The following is a 12642-nucleotide window of genomic DNA, read 5'->3' on the forward strand; positions in this document are numbered from 1 at the left end:
ATAACATCAGGTAAGGATGAAGAAAAATAAAACCAGGTGAAAAAAAATAAGCAGGAGTAGAGTGAGAAGATATTAGAAAGCATGGTTAGCAAAGTCCCTCTAAATGTCCCTGGTGTGTAATAATACTTCAGAAAATAATGGTTTCTTTCCCTTCACATTGTTTAGTCCCAAAACACAAGGGTATTTTAACTTATGATATCTCCTCTGGGGAACTAGGAGCTCCCTGACCTTCAGGATTTATTATTATATTCCCAAGATATAGCTGAAAACTTGGCACTTAGTAGATATTTAATAAGTATTTGTTAAATAAATGAATAGATGAATACAAGTCTTCAAAAACAGAATAGTCTGCACCTAGGCTAGTTTAAGAAAAGACGCGGCCAGGCACGGTGGCTCACGCCTGTAATCCCAGCACTTTGGGAGGCCGAGGCGGGAGGATCATGAGGTCAGGAGATCGAGACCATCCTGGCTAACACAGAAAAATCCCATCTCTACTGATAAAAAAATAAAATAAAATAAATAAAAATTAGCCTAGGCGTGGTGGCAGGTGCCTGTAGTCAGGCTACTTGGGAGGCTGAGGCAGGAGAGTGGTGTGAACTGGGGAGGCAGAGCTTGCAGTGAGCCAAGATCACACAACTGCACTTCAGCCTGGGCTACAGAGCGAGACTCGGTCTCAAAAAAAAAAAAAAAAAAAAAGACTGAGATGCTTGAGGACAATCTATGTCCTTGTAAGCTTCATATGTCCAGTGTATCATGTTCCTTACCACATGGCAGTCTCCAAATAAATATTTATAAAATTCAACTGAATGAATTCCTGCCTGAGAAAGTATGTTGCCATAGCTAATATTGTTCTTCCATTATTAAATGTGTTTTTTTCTATTAGTATTTTATTTGTCTTCACATCACTGAGAGGGAGTATCCATAGAGCTAGAGAAAGCCACCTCTGAGAAACAACCAATTGTTAATAATTCACTAAGAAATATTAAACAAGGGAAATATGTTTATTTCCCTGGAGGGAATCAAATGTCATACATACACACAAGGTTTCTATTTCGAGCTTCTCCAGTATTGCAGAACTACAGGTCAACAGAATAAGCTCAAGTCATGAGAGAAAGAACAATTTGCTGTTCTCTGTCCCTGACAGGATTAAAATATCACTATTTGGCAGTGGTCTTCATAAAATAAATTGCTTAAAGCTGCATTAGAGATTTTTTTCAGTTCTATAATTAGAACAAATTTAAAAAAATTTGAATAAACTTTTAATATAATAATGCATGAATTATATTCCTTTATTTCTTTTTCTAATGAGGACAGCACATTTTTATTTTATTTATTTTATTTTTCGAGATGGAGTTTCCCTCTGTTGCCCAGGCTGGAGTGCCGTGGTGTGATCTCGGCTCACTGCAACCTCTGCCTCCTGGGTTCAAGTGATTCTCCTGCTTCAGCCTACCACTAAATGGGATTACAGGCGCCTGCCACCACACCCGGCTAATTTTTGTTGTTTTTTAGCAGAGACAGGGTTTCACCATGTTGGCCAGGCTGGTCTCGAACTCCTGACCTCAGGTGATCTGCTTGCCTCTGCCTCCCGAAGTGCTGGGGTTACAGGCATGAGCCACCATGCCTAGCCAGCACATTTATTCACTAAAAAAATATTGATTGAGTGCTTCCTATGTGCTGGATACTGTTTTATTCCTGAGGTTATAGCAGGTAACCAAACAAAAATCTCTGTCCATTACAGAGCTTATTAATCCATGTGGTTTTAGTTTACTCACTCTGTTCTATATTATTTTTCATTTCAAAGGTTCATGTAATTTGCAGTTTGTTTGAACATATGATTGTCAGTATTGTTCCTTCAAGCCTTGTTTTTGATTAGAATGGCTCACGTGTTCATTTTCTATAGCTAATTTAGTTACTTCTTAAGATACACGGTTATAACTAGGACTAGATTTTAAATAAAGTAATTCCATAAACACTGGAGAGTGTGGGTAATTTTTTTTTTCTTAATTGGAAACTGTGTGCTTCTTGCTGGACTAAGGCAGAGGATGCAGAGATAAAGCTGTAGTGCTGCTCCTGAGGAGTTCTCAGTCTATCTGGGATGAGGTTCCCTCATCAGGAAATGACTTGCTCCCAAAGGAAGGCCTGAGCGGGACTTTAACTAACTTGTTTTTCAATGCCCTGCTAGTCTTTCTAGAGGGAAAGTGCTAAAGTGACAGTTTATCTCTAGACTCAGCTCGCAGGGGTTTCCAGTGCTTGGGGTAACCTTATTGAGTGGGTGGTCCAAATGACGGCCTGATTGTTCATTAGGCACGAAGCATATGCTTAGGACACTAACAACAGAAAAGGCACCGAAAACATGAGGGAGCGTTTTAAAAATTATTCTGAAATTTAGAATTAAAACAACAACAACAACAACAAAAACCAAAACAAACAAAGCAAAACCAAACAAACCTCATAGGAGCACCAGAAATGTGTAAAGTGTCCTCACACTTGTTTTCTGAGTTGATGAAGGCCGTAGCATTTTCAGCACTGAGGATGCCAAAGGTCTTAATTTGGCCTAGGTTCTTAGGGTCAGAGCTGATGATAGCATCAGAACTTATTCTAGTTGTGATCTTTTTTTTAAAAAAACAACCATAAATCAGATCATCTATTTATCCTGACAAAACATTCCAGTGGTTCCAAGCACATTGTGCTTAGAATAAAATGGAAACTCTTTACCAGGGTCTATAGGGCCCTGTATGACTCGGACCCTGCCTACCTTTTCAAGCTCAACTCCAGCCACTCTCTCTTTTCTATATGGTCCAGTCACACAGGTCTCCTTTGACTTTCTCAAATGGGGAAAGCTTGCTATCATGTCAGGGTGTTTTCATTTCCTTTCATCTCACATGCTCACCTCTTCCTCATTTTTTTTTTTTTGAGATGGAGTCTCGCTCTGTTGCCCAGGCTGCAGTGCAGTGGCGTAGTCTCGGCTCACTGCAACCTCTGCCTTCCAGGTTCAAACAATCCTCCTGCGTCAGCCTCCCGTGTAGCTGGGACTACAGGTGCGCGCCACCACGCCCAGCTAATTTTTGTATTTTTAGTAGAGACGGAGTTTCACTATGTTGGCCAGGATGGTCTCAATCTCCTGATCTCGTGATCCACCCACCTCCGCCTCCCAAAGTGCTGGGATTACAGGCATGTGCCACCACACCCGGCCATCTTCCTCATTTTTTAGGTCTCAGTATAGCTGTCACCACCTCCTAGAGGCCTTTCCTGTCCAAGCTAGCGAAAGTTGCCCTACCCCTCCTCCCACCTTCTATTTCATTACCATGTTTTCTCCTTGGCAATTGCCAATCTCTGTGTGTTTGCATACATGCTTTGTCTCGGAATGCAATCTCCATGACCAGGGGAACCCTGATGGTCTCGGGGCGTCACTATATGATGGTCAGGATATAGCACAGTACCTAGCACACTTACAGATTCTCAAATATGTATTGGATAAAGGAATGGATGGATGACAGATATTGCCTGATCTCATTCCAACAGAGCTCTCAAAAAAGAAGCATATTTTAAATTGTGTCCATTTTTGTCTTTTCCTGTTTATACCTCAGCTCTTGGTGGTCTGGCTTTTTACCCTGTAGTTCTGCTCAAAATGAGATGTCAAGCAAGACCAATGAGCTCTACTTACCTTACAGGCCTTCATGTTACTCCTCTTGATTCCCAGTTTTACTTTTGTAGTTCAGTCTTTTATTATCTCTCAACAATCCTATTATAATGACCTCCAAAGTATTTTCCCCACTGCTGGTTAATTCTTTCTCCAATCCTTCCTTTGCATAGCCTACAGAGAGCTTTCTAAAACATGGTTGTAATCACACAAAACTTTCATGGTGCCAAGCTCTTCCCTATTCTTTCTCTAACCCTTACTCTCAAATCTCTATCCACAGAATACAAAAACAGCCCTGAGGCCAGGCATAGGGGCTCACACCTGTAATCCCAACACTTTGAGAGGCCGAGGCAGGAAGACTGCTTGAGCCCAGGAGTTCCAGACCAGCCTAGGCGATATAATGAGACCTCGTCTCTACACAAAATTAAAAAATAAGCTGGGCATGGCGGTGCATGCCTGTAGTCCCAGCTACTCAGGAGGCTGAGGTGGGGGGATTGCTTGAGCCTGGGAGGCAGAGGTTGCAGTGAGCCAAGATCGCACCACTCCACTCTAGCCTGGGTGACAGAGTGAGACCCTGTCTCAACAAAACAAAACAAAACAAAACAAAACAAAACAGAAAAACAGCCCTGAAAAAAATCACAATGATTCTGGGAGGGTTCTTCCAAAGTCTGCTTTGATACTTTGCATGGTCTGATTCAAATTCTCTGTCCTTGTTATATCCCCAGACACAAAATATCACTAACCACAGGAAGGTAGGTCACATTTAATTACTCTGTGGTACTAATAGTGATGTACAGCAGCTATCAACTAACATAACAATTTAGTTCTGGCTTGGAGGGCTGGGGTAAAAATTGTGTGTGTGACCAGTGCTCACTAGGGGATGACTGAGTTGGTTGAGTTGCTTGTTGTCCCATGGTTTTAAACATTAGTCTGAGAAATACATTCAGGAGAAAGGAGGTTTGATTAACTACTCCTGCAGATAAGAACTGTTCAAAGCCTTTCATATTTTCAATAATACAAAGCTTTTGTTTTAGAAGTTGCAAATCTGAAATACATGCACATTGGAACAGGACAGCAAAAAAGCATAAGTCCATTTGCAAGGGCTATGTCACTCCCATTCTTTAGCAGAAAGGTTATGTTTGTCTAGTTATGTAGTCTAGTTCAGTAGCTATCAAGACTCTCTTATATATATCAGATTGTGTGCAATCCCTAATCACTTTATGGTGAAGCAGCCTCTGGACTCAATGATTAATTTCAAACTCTTAAGCTCTGAGTAACAATTTTACATGACAAAGTTAGCATTTTACCATTCCAAGAAAGTAAATCTGCTACAGGCTTTCCACCCTTAATCCACAATAATGACTACATGGTTCAAATCTGCATGCTTGAATAGAATTTTCTTTTTCTCTTTTCTTTGAGATGGAGTCTTGCCCTTGTTGCCCGGGCTGGAGTGCAGTGGCGCAATGTCAGCTCACTGCAACCTCTGCCTCCCAGATTCAAGCGATTCTCCTGCCTCGGCCTCCCAAGTAGCTGGGATTACAGGCATGCGCCACCACGCCTGGCTAATTTTTTTTTTTTTTTTTTTTTTTTTTTTAGTAGAGACGGGGTTTCTCCATCTTGGTCAGGCTGGTGTTGAATTCCCGACCTCAGGTGATCCACCTGCCTAAGCCTCCCAAAGTGCTGTGATTACAGGTGTGAGCCACCACGCCCCACCTGGATAGAATTTTCTGATGACTTGCTAGTGCTTCTCCAGCTCCTTCTTCATCCTATACCACCCCCTCATAAACATAGGTGTAAGCAAAATTAATCACACTCATAATAGATACACAATGTAATTTCCTACCTATGTAGTTACAGTAAAAGAATGGTTGTTCTCTCCTAATCACCATGAATGATGCCACCTCAGATTATCTTAAGACAACTACCCCTTATCCTACATGCATTGGTATAATTCCTCTTTAATTACTGTAAACCACTTGGCTCTCTCTTGGATTATAAGGCCATGTTCTCTTCGAAATTGGAAACCAACCTATTTGAACATTCTGCCTATTCAGGGGTAAAAATCAGCTCATCAAAATAATTTTTTTTCCTGTTCCAAATCTTTTTATTTGAGACTACTCTTACTGATTTCCAATTTGCAGTGTAACTTTTTTTCTTGTTATACCACTATCTACAAATACTAACTTAATAGTTTATCATCATGATAACTAAAATTTACCATAAAATTTGTTAAAGATAATTGGCAAGGAACTGTTACCAAAAATCATTTAATTATCAGTGCTCTCTAACAAGACCTCTGTGCTGGGTTAAAGTACCAAAATTTAGGGAAGTTTTTCAAAATTGAAACTGGGTAACGTAAGGTACAGAATGTTTTAGGGATTAAAAATCAGCTATTATATTTTGCTCATTCAAATGCAAAGTGTCAAACGTTTACTCTCAGAGGCCTAGCACTGTACGTATCTAGCCAAAAATCTATCTATACTATGCTATCCAAAAATCAAACCCTAAACATCGAAACAGCTGCCTCCTTGAATATATACTTAATTATTTTTGGAATGTCAGTGTCTACTTTGACTACATAATAACTCCAAAGAGAAATAATTCATGGCACCTACAGAATGAGGTGTATTAATTCAATAATGAAGCTCTGCTAAAATCATGCAAAAATTTTTGATGGTGATGGAAACTCTTGTACTTCAGCATCTTTATTTCTATTACTACCATTATGTTCTGAATTTGAAGTGTTTCCAACGTTTTTCTAATAGTCACCTAAAACCTTCAAAGCTAGTTCCTAAAAAGCTAGACTGCTCTAAAAGACTCCTTAAAGAAGTGTTTGAAGCACTTGCTAGTTGTATAAGTGCTTTATTTAAAAATTGAATTGTAAGGTCGCTTTTATATATGCTATCATAATTGCTTTCATAAAATAAATTTAGTTATGTATAAGTGAAAAATGTCATGCCTCGTAGAGTAATTGGTTGCATTAAGTACAAGATGAATCTCTATCACAATGTACAAATGCACAAAAACATACAAAGAGTATACAAAGGAGAAAAATATAAAATTTTAGGGAAAGACTAAAATGTAAATTACATAATGAAATACATTAAAAATGTTAGTAGTAGTCACTAAATACAAACTATGGCTATTATAATAATTGTAGAATATCAGGCTATATGAGGAGGCTCAATAAATGACACCTCTGTTTCCCGTCAATTTTAAAGCAGTTGAGATATAAAAGAATAGTCTGCTAATAGCAAAGCAAAGTTTACCTTTATTATTCATAAAGTTGATGGAAAGATATGGCATCTGCAGTCAAGTAGCCTTCCTAGTACTGAGCCCTAGAATGACATTGACTGACTTATGAAGTCCTAGACTACTTGGACCTGCAGAACCCCCAACCATGCCAGAGTCTACTTTATGAAATGAATGGCATAAGGAATAGACCAGAATGTGTCATTCCTCTTTGCAGGCAGCAAGATTCATAGAAGGGACTGGGCCAAGTAGGCTCAGTTTTGTTTTCTTCCCTCAACTTCAACAATCACTAGGAGACTTCCCTAGGGTGAGATCACAATGTTCTAACATTGTTTTCATTATTCAACAAATGTTTCTAACAAATGTTTTCATTATTCAACAATGTCTTTGAAATGTATCTACATTACTACTGTTGCACTAATACATTCATTTTACATGCTCTGTAGTCTCCTATTTTTTTATACATTGCTTGCCTATTCTGTTTTTCAATTTTTTACTATTGTAAAAGATGTTTCAATGAGCATTCTTGACAAATTTCATCGGGTACATGTGCAATAGTTTGTTCTGGGGTATTTACCTAGAAGTGGAATTTCTGAATGGAAGTGAATGAAAATCTTTATTGTATTCATTATAGATGAAAAGTAGGACTTGATAGAGCATGACAATAAAGCAACTTTATTCTCCTAACTCCCCTGCACCCACTCCTCATGCTATTCCTTAAAGTCCATTCTGTGGACTATTTGTTCTCTGCCGCTTGGATGAAATATTTTGCAGGTTTTAAACATTTTAGTACTTTTAGAATCCATTAGTCATTTTTAGTGATAAGAACAATCTCCATTATCCCTGCCTACTCATAAATGGGGAAAAAAGAATAATCTCCATTTTTAGAAATTAAATATCTAAATCAGTCCAATACTAGATGTTATGAAGCTTATTTATTTAAATTAAAAATATGTATTTATCTCTTCTCCTTTTTACCTTTCTAAAAAATTTATTTCAATAGTTTTTGGGAAACAGGTGGTGTTTGGTTACATGGAAAAGTTTTTTAGTGGTGATTGCTGAGATTTTTGTGCACCCGTCACCCAAGCACTGTACACTGTAGCACATGTGTAGTCTTTTATCCATCAGCTCCTCCCAATCTTCCTCCTGAGTCTCCAAAGTCCATTATGTCATTCTCATGCCTTTGTGTCCTCATAGCTTAGCTTCCACTTATGAGTGAGAACATGCAATATTTGGTTTACCATTCCTGAGTTCCTTTATTTAGAGTAATGGTCTCCAGCTCCATCCAGGTTGCTGTGAGTGCCATTATTCCTTCCTTTTTATGGCTGAGCAGTATTACATGGTATATATATATACACTATACATATATATTTTTTAAAAAAACATTTTCTTTATGTTGATTGATGGGCGTTTAGGCCAGTTCCACATTTTTGCAATTGCCAATTGTTCTGCTATAAACATGTATGTGCAAATATCTTTTCCATATAATGACTACTTATCCTCTGGGTAGATACCCAGTAGTGGGACTGGATCAAATGGTAGTTCTATTTTTAGTTCTTTAAGGAATCTCCATCCTGTTTTCCACTGTAGTTGTACTAGTTTACATTCTCACCAGTAGTGTAAAAGTGTTCCCCTTTCACCATGTCCACACCAACATCTATTATTTTTTGACTTTTAAATTATGGTCATTCTTGCAGGAGTAAGGTGGTATCTCATTGTGGCTTTAATATGCATTTCCCTGACAACTAGTGATACTGAGCATTTAAAAAATATATTTGTTGGCCATTTGTATAACTTCTTTTGAGACTTTTCTGTTCAAGTCCTTTGCCCACTTTTTGTTGAGATTTTTTTTTCTTGCTGATCTGTTAGACAAATCAAACACCAGGGTTTGATTTAGCTCGGAAGCTCTAGCATTTCACATAATTTCCTTCCATGAAGGCCATAGCTATGATCAGCATGGAGCAACTGACGCTTTGTTCCAGGAAACTAACTTTATATGATGCATACATTTCGAATGAAGAGTTTTAAAGACTTTGAAATTGTAATTTTTATTTCATTTATATGTTGAAAATGCAAGTATATCTTTAGCATCAAAGAAACACTTGAATTTAGTACTGAATACAAAGAGTTAAGCTGGGAAAATCAGATGACATTTAGTGTTTATTATAACAACCAGTGAGCCGGGACACACATTATGAAAGATACTTGAAATGCTGAAATAATTTTTCTTGTTGCTTGTACCAGGGGTTGAATATTGTAACACTGGAAAATGTTTAATGAATGAATAAGTAGTGAAAAAGTTAAGAATATTTAATGATTTTTTTTTTTTTTTGAGACGAAATCTCGCTCTGTTGCCCAGGCTGGAGTGCAGTGGCTCACTCTTGGCTCACTGCAAGCTCCGCCTCCGGGTTCACGCCATTCTGCTTGCCTCAGCCTCCCGAGTAGCTGGGACTATAGGCGCCCGCCACCACGCCTGGCTAATTTTTTTTTTTTTTTTTTGTATTTTTAGTGGAGATGGGGTTTCACTGCGTTAGTCAGGATGGTCTTGATCTGATCTCGTGATCCGCCAGCCTTGGCCTCCCAAAGTGCTGGGATTACAGGCGTGAGGCTTGGCACCCGGCAATGATGATTTTATTCATATGCATTATAATATTTGGAAGAAAGGACAATTTTTTTTTTTTTTTTTTTTGAGACAGGGTCTTGTTCTGTCTTCCAGGCTGGAGTGCAATGGTGCCATCTCGGCTCACTACAACCTCCGCCTCCCGGGTTCAAGCGATTCTCTTGCCCTCAGCCTCCCAAGTAGCTGGTACTACAGAGACCCGCCACCGCGCCCGGCTAATTTTTGTAGTTTTAGTAGAGACGGGGTTTCGCCATTTGGGGCAGGCTGGTCTCGAACTCCTGACCTCAGGTGATCCATCCGCCTCGGCTTCCCAAAGTACTGCGATTCCCAAAGTGCCACGCCGGGCCGTAAAACATATTTTTTAGTTTTATTGCCTGTATTCTTCAGTATTGCAATAAACGGAAACATCGATATTAGTGCTTATCACGAAATTGTTCTATAAATACTCCGTGAGGGTCTTAGTTTCAATTGCACTGTTCTGTCCATAAATAAAAAGTAAAAATATAATTGTCCACAAGGTGGCAGCAGTATCTTCAACTCGTTCTTTAAATAACCAAAGAATGGGGCATTTTTCTAAGTTCCTGGAGTCGTCCTCCCACTGCCCTCAACTATCTCACAGTCTGTATTCTGTAGCTCAAATATATATTTTTTCTTTCTGTCCTTTTTCTTTATCTTTTGGTTGTTAAAAAGTCTAAATATGGGCTATTCTCAAGCGTCGGAAGGAAAAGTGAGGCAATTAGAGTCATTTTGCCTATGTCTGACATGCCTGGAATCCAATTAAGAGTTTAAAGTCACTCACACAAAAGTTAATCTAATAACATTCTACGATAGTCTTTTCACTAAAAATATACATGGTTTCAGGCATGTGTTTTTTCATGACTCTTCTCAGCCTCCAGACAATGGCAACTGGCATTCCATTTACTAGAAAGTGATTGTGCTTTTAGGACATCCAGTTCACATTTATTATATTTCTAGTGTAATTAGTGGCAATACAGCTTTAAGTTGACCAGGAACAGCTTGTTCTTGTCATATGTGCAATTTCAATAGATCCCATTAGGTTTAAAATATATATTGTTAAATAACATTACAGGTAGTATAAAATTATCTCATATTCCCACATTCTGAAGACAAACTATTTTCTATTTCTCTATGCTTCTTTAGAATCCTTACCCACATTTATACAGAGTTCTGTTTTTCCTCTTTATCCCACATATAATCATTCCTAATGGAGAGTTCTAGAGTACCCATAACATTTTGAAATTTTCACTTATTATTTCATAAACATTTCAATTTTGCAGCATAATCTTTATTTTTGTAAATGGTGTCTTAATATTGTGTTATAAAGATATAGTTCATTTTATTTCTATGGTGGACACTTACGTTGTTTTTTATTCTACGTGTTGCAATTAATTACAGTATGGATGATGTTCTGGGTGGGTTTCAGTTCAGATATTTTGTTTAATTCTGACTATAAATACTCTAATATTTGTCAAAGCATGTGTCCTGAATTTGATTTGGAATTCCCACCACCTGCAAAGAACTATGTAAACGTGTGTGTGTGTGTGTGTGTGTGTGTGTGTGTGTGTGTGTGTGTGTGAGAATGCCAACAATTTTACTCTGGGATGTTGACTTAAGGAAACAGTTCAAATGAAAAAAGTATCTGAGTAATACAATGTTTCTTTATACTTTAAATTCTGGGAATATCAGCATCTCTTTGTTATGTGTGACTACTGCTTTTTTTTTTTTTTTTCTTTTGGTGTTTTTTTTCTCCTTCTCCTTTTCCTTCTCCTTTTTCTTCCTCTTCTTCTTCCTCTTTTTTTTTTTTTTTAATAACAGGATTTCCTTCTATCACCCAAGCTGGAGTGCAGTGGCCTGATTTTGGCTCACTGCAACCTTCACCTTCAGGCTTAAGTGATCCTCCCACCTCAGACTCTAGAGTAGTTGGACCACAGTTGTGTGCCGTCACACTTGGCTAATTTTTGTATGCTTTTTGGTAGAGGCCAGGCTGGTCTTGAACTCCTGACCTCAGGTGATCCGCCCACGTCGGCCTCCCAAAGTGTTGGGTTTACAGGCGTAAGCCACTGTACTCAGTGTTCTTTTAGGATTTCTGTTTCCAAATAATTGACATGGTGTTCATTTGGTGTGTAAATTTTAGATCTAAATCAATCTTTTCCATATTGTAGTATAAATGCCCCTTTCTATTTATTAAGTAATGTTCATTTCCTGAAATCATGTGATTCTTATTTTGTCAGATATTTAGATATAAAACATAAATGAATATATTTGGATTTTAAAAATCCCATTTTATTTATATTTATTTTTGTATCAATATTGCATCATCTAATTATTGTTACTTTATCTGGAGGGACTTGTGCTTCCTGACATTTCTTCCACCTTTATTATTTTTTAGAATATTCCTTAGCATGTATTTTTCTATTTTCATTATATAAAGTATTTTAAAAAATGATTTTCATTGTGATTACACTAAATCAGTAAATGGACAGGTTAAGAAATGACATTTTATTTACATTTTTATTCTGAAATAAAACATGTTCATTGTAAGGAAAATTGAAATAAAAATGAAATATAGAAAGAGAAAGTCTACTCAATCATTCGCTCTTTCTTTTTTTTTGAGACGAAGTCTCGCTCTTGTCCCCCAGGCTGGAGTGCAATGGCGCGATCTTGGCTCACTGCAACCTCTGCCTTCCTGGTTCAAGTTATTCTCCTGCCTCAGCCTCCCGAGTAGCTGGGATTACAGGCACATGCCACCACGCCCGGCTAATTTTGTTTGTATTTTTAGTAGAGACGGGGGTCTCACCATGTTGGGCAGGCTGGCCTCGAACTCCTGACCTCAGGTGAGCCACCCATCTTAGCTTCCTAAAGTGCTGGGGTCACAGGCCTGAGCCAACGTGCCTGGCCAATCATTCACTCTTTAAGGGAAACCAGCATTATCAGTTAGATACATGTCTTTCCACTCTTTACATATATCATACATGTGAAAATTTTGCTATTCTGCTAATATCTACTCATATAAGCTTATCTCACTTTTTAAAATGGCTGAGCAGTCTTTTCAATAAAATGAATCATAGCTTATATAATTCATTCTTTATGGATATTTGTTGTTGAAATT

This window comes from Rhinopithecus roxellana, chromosome 4 (assembly GCF_007565055.1).
Source record: "Rhinopithecus roxellana isolate Shanxi Qingling chromosome 4, ASM756505v1, whole genome shotgun sequence".
In the NCBI taxonomy this organism is placed as follows: Eukaryota; Metazoa; Chordata; class Mammalia; order Primates; family Cercopithecidae; genus Rhinopithecus; species Rhinopithecus roxellana.